This window comes from Cyprinodon variegatus, unplaced genomic scaffold, assembly GCF_000732505.1.
Source record: "Cyprinodon variegatus isolate N-32 unplaced genomic scaffold, C_variegatus-1.0 Scaffold1465, whole genome shotgun sequence".
In the NCBI taxonomy this organism is placed as follows: Eukaryota; Metazoa; Chordata; class Actinopteri; order Cyprinodontiformes; family Cyprinodontidae; genus Cyprinodon; species Cyprinodon variegatus.
Window position 1 is genome coordinate 77,277 of NW_015151918.1, and position 6,204 is coordinate 83,480.

The following is a 6,204-nucleotide window of genomic DNA, read 5'->3' on the forward strand; positions in this document are numbered from 1 at the left end:
GCCCCAGCTTTGAGCGCAGGAGCAGAAGGGACCAGGAGAGAGGTGCTGCAGCAGAAGAGCAAAAGAAGTCCCCCAGCTGTTATTCACCAAAGCTGTGTTTTCTTCTCTGGTCATCCTATCAGGATGAAATATGGACACTGGTTCCCACTGTCCAAAAGGTATGATCATGGCATATGGCATAACACCAGAAACTTCTCAGCAACTGTTTATTAATTAACATTTATTTCTTAAACACAAAACAGAACAGTATTTTATTATCAATGCTTTCAATCTTGTAGCCTTGAACATCGGTTGTGCTTTCTGATTTTCATGGGACCTCAGCATACAGTGCACCTCGCCCAGTGTCATCGTTCCTCACCATGGCCAGTTCTAGACAGGGGCCAACGGGGGCCAGTGCCCATGTTATGACTTTTTTTTTACTTTTAACAGCACTTTATTTACACAATTCAAACATATATACAATTGATGTAAAACAAGTGTCAGTTAAAAATCATTAAATGAGGAGCTTGTTAAAATGCAGTTCTCCATCATCTGACACAGTACATAAAATGTTTTTAAAACTCCACAACTGAATAAAATCCTCCATGTTCTGTGGGGCTCTGTGGAAGGAAAACTCCAGCCTGATCCTGGCTTTAAGGTTGCACTTCCACAGAGCCACAGCGTCAAGGTGAGGTCTCTCCTGCAGTCTGTCCCTACGGGACAAATAAATAGCCAGTTTAGCTTCACTGATTAAAAAGTTTAAAAGTCTGGCCTTTGTCTTGTTGCTTTTGTTTTGACACACTCCTCCAATAAATAGAGAAGTTGTAAAAACGGTGCTAAAAGACTAAAAACATTTGTTAAAAGGCTAAAAATGGTCTTTAGTCTAACGCAGTCCATAAAAACATGAAAAACTTTTTCAGACAGACTGCAGAAGGGACACTCGTTTAAAACACCCCGATTGATGACGGATAAAAACGAGTTTGTGGCGATGGCGTCTTGTAGAATCCTCCATTGGAGATTGCCAGTTCTTTTTTTAATTGGAGGCTTATATAAAGTCCTCCACTGGGGTGCTCTGCCAGCAATTTTATCCGTCCATAAGCAGACTGCGCGGTTCTCAAGGTGTCTTTGAGTCATCATTTTTGAGCAGGCTCGATAAACAGTTTTTGGTCCGTGCTGAATAAAACCATCTTCTGTGGGTCCAGGCTGGAGAGCAGAGGTCCGCTTTGGTCGGGGAGCTCGGTGTACAGGGTCAGGCCAGGAAAGGAGTCTGTTGGGTCTGGATGGCTCAGTCCTTCCCAGTAGGCGGAGAGAAGGCTCCTCTCCTTGGCCGACAGCTTTCCCCTCAAGAGGTCCAGAAAGCGCCGCACCAGCCTGGCGGACCGTACACCCATCACGGAACCCATGGCCTCGATGTTGGAGAGGGACGGTCCTGCGGTCTCCACCAGCTGTTTCATGGTTGAGGGCCCCTGTTATGGCCCCTCTACTGAAGACAAAATACTTAAAAGAAATTCTAACGATGATCTGCGTTGGAACACACATGGTTACTGATAGGTTCTTTGGATCTATTGCATTCTTTTTCTTTACAAATTCTGTTTTACTAATTATTCAAAAACAATGAGGTGATAGCTTCAGTGGTACTGAGATAGGATCCCAGTTTTCATCTGCTAAATGTTTTTTTTCACAACAAATTAAAAAAATGCTCTAATTTTTTCAGATGAATTTAACAGTTTTTCTTGAGTTCTAAATTAATTTCTGTAGAAAACAGTAGTTTTTAACCTAAATTAAGTCAAAAAATATGTAAAATTCCTAAATTATAAATATATATTGACCTAATAAGAAATAGAATTTTTATTTAACCTAATTGAAAAGAAATTTCACTTCATGCAGCTCTCTTGATATATTTGAATCCCTTGCCCTGTTTTTTATTTCATGCTTTTCTGTGCCCCCATGAAAACATGCTGGCCCCCTCCAGGCCCCCTGGTACACTTGGTCTGGATCCGCCACTGTTCCTCACCTTCACTAGACGTGGATATACTTTAGTATATTCTGCTGTAAATTAGTCCTATATTTTCTTTTTTTTTACTTGCCGTTTCACAGGATGCACAGCTTTGAACCTAGGTGACTGCCAGAGAGTAACCCAGAGAAAGTTATTGGACTGATCCAATCAGCTCTCTGACAACCAGTCGCCTGGAATGCTGGTTAAAAAGAGCATCACTTTGGACAGATATGCTGCACAGGTTTCACCAGTAACCACTTCCTTACACCCTTCGCTCTCTTGTTGTTGTGCAATCGCAGTAGTTCTAATCCTCACATGATGCACCAATTATTGTCTGTCCCGCTCTCACTCGCTTTAAAAAACACCACCTCCCATAGTCTAAATTCCGGGATAATTTATCTGACCCGCGGGCATCCATGAACAACTAGTTATATCAGGGAGACCTCCGGGAGACTTGGGATGTCTGGTACTGTATATATTTTTAGAAATTACAGCGAGAGTCCTGCTGTGCACAAGATAACCCTGTCTGGTACCTTTTACAGCACTGACAGACTTACATGCCGCATACCTTAAGTCACAATTAGGAACCCCTCAGACCCTCCACAGATCATCACTTTATAAGACAGACTAGGTTTCCCTGCTCTGGTTAATGAACACAGTGCCCTCAGGGCCAAATTGGCTCCGGATGTGTTGGAATTTGTCCAAAGACTGGTGTTCTGTAGTTTTGAGCGCAACCCTGTCTGTTTCAGCCATTCATGCCCCTATGTTGTTTTTGAATGTACAGTATTTAGTATAAAGTTATTTAATTCTCTCTCCGTCTCTTAGCAGCAACTTTACTCGGAGTTCACTGATATTTGAGGAGGTTCTCTTCCTGGTTGGCGATGGCTGTGAACCACACCTCACACTTGACATTTGATATATCTGAGACTTTGCCCTTTGCGGTTTATAAAGAACAAAGGAGACATGATAGAGCTGAACGGGTAGGCTTATTTTTTCTGCTGTAACTTTCTTGTTTTTAATTTTCCAGGGTTACAGTTTATATCTATGTATGTATTTCNCCTCTCAGAGTTTCAGCTATCGATGGGAAGAAGCTGCATCAAGTCACTCATCAGACACGACCATTAGAGCTCCTTATCTCTGGAAACCACCGTGAGACTCTAACATTTTTTGTTTTTTCCCTCTGAATGTTCTCCTCTGGTGCTTGGATTCGAGTGGTTGGAGCTTCATAACCCTCACATCAACTGGGCTGAACGTCACATTGAGTCTTGGTCCGATTCCTGTCATGCCTCCTGCCTCCATTCTGCAGCTCCTGCTATTCAGTCCCCTAGAGGTAGGGGGGAGATGGACTGACCTTTCGTCCGTTCCTTCCAAGTATCACGATCTGGCACCAGTCTTCAGTAAGGTCAGTGCGATGTCTCTTCCACCTCACAGACCATATGACTGTGCCATTGATCTGTTACCAGGAGCTCCCCTCCCCAGCAGTAGACTGTTTAATATCTCCAAACCTGAGAGAGAGACGATGGAGAAAGACATCAACGAGTCACTTGCTGCTGGGATCATCCGACCGTCTTCATCCCCTCGGTGCTGGCTTTTTCTTTGTGGGAAAAAAGGATGGTTCTCTTCGACCCTGTATAGACTACAGAGGACTTAATCAAATAACCATCAAAAATAAGTATCCCTTACAATTGCTAGCATCAGCTTTTGAACCTGTTCAAGGGGCAACAGTGTTCACCAAACTCGACTTAAGAAACGCATATCATCTTCTTAGAATAAGAGGAGATGAATGCCTTTTGGTCTGACAAACGCTCCTGCCTGTTTCCAAGCTCTAGTCAATGATGTCCTCAGAGATTTCCTCAACGTTTTTGTTTTTTTATACATTGATGGCATCCTGATCTACTCTAAAAACCTGTCTGATCACAAGAAACACGTTCGTCTGGTCCTTCAAAGACTGCTTGAAAATAAACTCTTCATAAAGGCTGAGAAATGTGAATTTCACCAACCTTCTGTCACTTTTCTAGGGTCTGTGCTCGAGGGCGGGCAGGTGAAGCCATCCGAAGACAAAATAAAAGCAGTTTTGGAGTGGCCTACTCCTGAGAACCGTAAGCAGCTTCAAAGATTCCTGGGGTTTGCAAATTTCTATAGACGATTTATCAGGAACTACAGTCAAACAGCTCTACCCCTCACAGCTCTCACTTCTGTTAAGAAGACATTCCAATGGTCTGCAGAAGCTGAAGCAGCTTTTAACAAACTGAAGGCTCTCTTTTCCAGCGCGCCCATATTGATTCAACCTGACCCCTCTAAGCAATTCATATTAGAGGTGGATGCATCTGATTCCGGAGTGGGAGCTGTGTTGTCTCAACGATCAGACCAAAAAACTCACCCTTGTGCCTTTTTTCTCACGCAGACTTTCTCCAGCAGAGCAGAATTATGATGTTGGTGACAGAGAGNTGAATCTCCCCGCTTGTTCTAAGGAGAGAACTAGGAGAACAACTCAAGGTCTGAACCTCGTTAGCCTGAAGCTAGGCTCTGCCGCTGCTAAGCTCTCTGCTGAACCCACAGTCTCTGGACCCAACCGGTTCCCTCTCTCCACTGATCAGTCTGAACCTCATCAGGTACAACTCAGAATCAAACTCTGCCAAGACATCATTACTACCTGGCTAACCAAACAATCCCTCTCTGCAGACAACTCTGTGAATCCAGTCCCGGGCCTGAACCAGAACCTGTGCAAACATGTTACTCTGTGTGTGTTAATCCAAAATAAACTTTTGAACTTATATCCAGTCTCCTGTGGTGTTCTGCATGTGGGTTTAATCACAGAGACCTATCATGACAGAACACTCCGGCCACAAACAAAACCCAGCAGACCACCTCCGGAGGTTGATTGAGGAGCAAGCTGCTCAGATTCAAGGACACGAACTAACCCTCCGTGAGTTTAATACACGCTTGGAAAATCAACATCAAACTTTTCAGGAATTAGCAGGCTACGTTAGAAACGCTAACGCAGCGCCTGCCCAACTTCTGGGTCCGGAGCCACGTCCGCCTCCAAGGTCAGAACCTGTCACGTCACTTCCGGAATTCCGTCCGTGTCTTCCTGAAAGATTTTCAGGTATTCAAAGCCAATGTAAAGGATTTTTGTTCCAGTGCCGTTTAATCTTTGAACATTCACCCGCCAGTTTCTCTAGTGAAAAAAGGAAAATAGCCTTCAACCTTTCTCAACTTACTGGTCGAGCTCTTGAATGGGCGGAGGCTAGGTTTTCCTCTGAATCCAGTTTTTCGTGCACTTTTTCAGAATTAATAACTGAATTTTCTCAGGTCTTTAATCAATATTCAGACAAATCCATTGACTCCCGAGCCTTGATCAGTTTAAAACAAGGAAATCAGACGGTGGCAGAGTTTTCTATTGACTTCCGGGTTAAAGCCGCAGCCTCTGGCTGGAATGAGTGTGCACTTAAGAGTGCCTATTTTAAGGCTTTAAATGAAGACATCAAGGACGAACTTGCCACAATCGATGAACCAGCTAGTTTGGAGGATTTAATCAGGTTAACCATCCGGTTGGATAATAGACTTCCAACTAGAACCAGGTCAAGGCAAAGAAACCATAATTTTTCTGTTGCTGCTCCTGCATCTAACAGCACTTCTGCTTTTTCTGAATCTCTAGAGCCCAGTACCAGACCAAGGACTAAGAATCAATCATTTTCCGCTCCTGTTCATGCTGCTCACTTTGTCTCCTCGTCTACAGAAGGAGCTGAGGTCGAACCCGTGCAGATTGGGCATACAAGGCTTTCCAATGAAGAAAGCCAGCGGAGGTTCAGGGGAAACCTGTGTCTGTATTGTGGTTAGCCTGGCCATTTTATCGCAACATGCCCAGCTAAATCAAAAGCAGGGGTCCGTCAGAGGATGTGAGGAGGCTGACGGACCATCTACGATCTGAAAAATCTCCTCTTCTGTTACCTGCAACTCTGTTCTGTTCTGATCAGACTCTCACTCTGTCAGCTTTCATAGACTCTGGTTGTGAGAGAAACCTTATTGACTCTAATCTTGTTCAACAGCTGAAGATTGAGACCATTCCTCTGAAGAAACCTCTCAGAGTTTCAGCCATTGATGGGAAGAGGCTGCATCAAGTTACTCATCAGACACAACCCTTAGAACTGCTTATCTCTGGAAACCACTGCGAGATGATAACGTTTTTTGTTTTTCCCTCTGCATGTTCATCCCTAGTGCTAGGATAC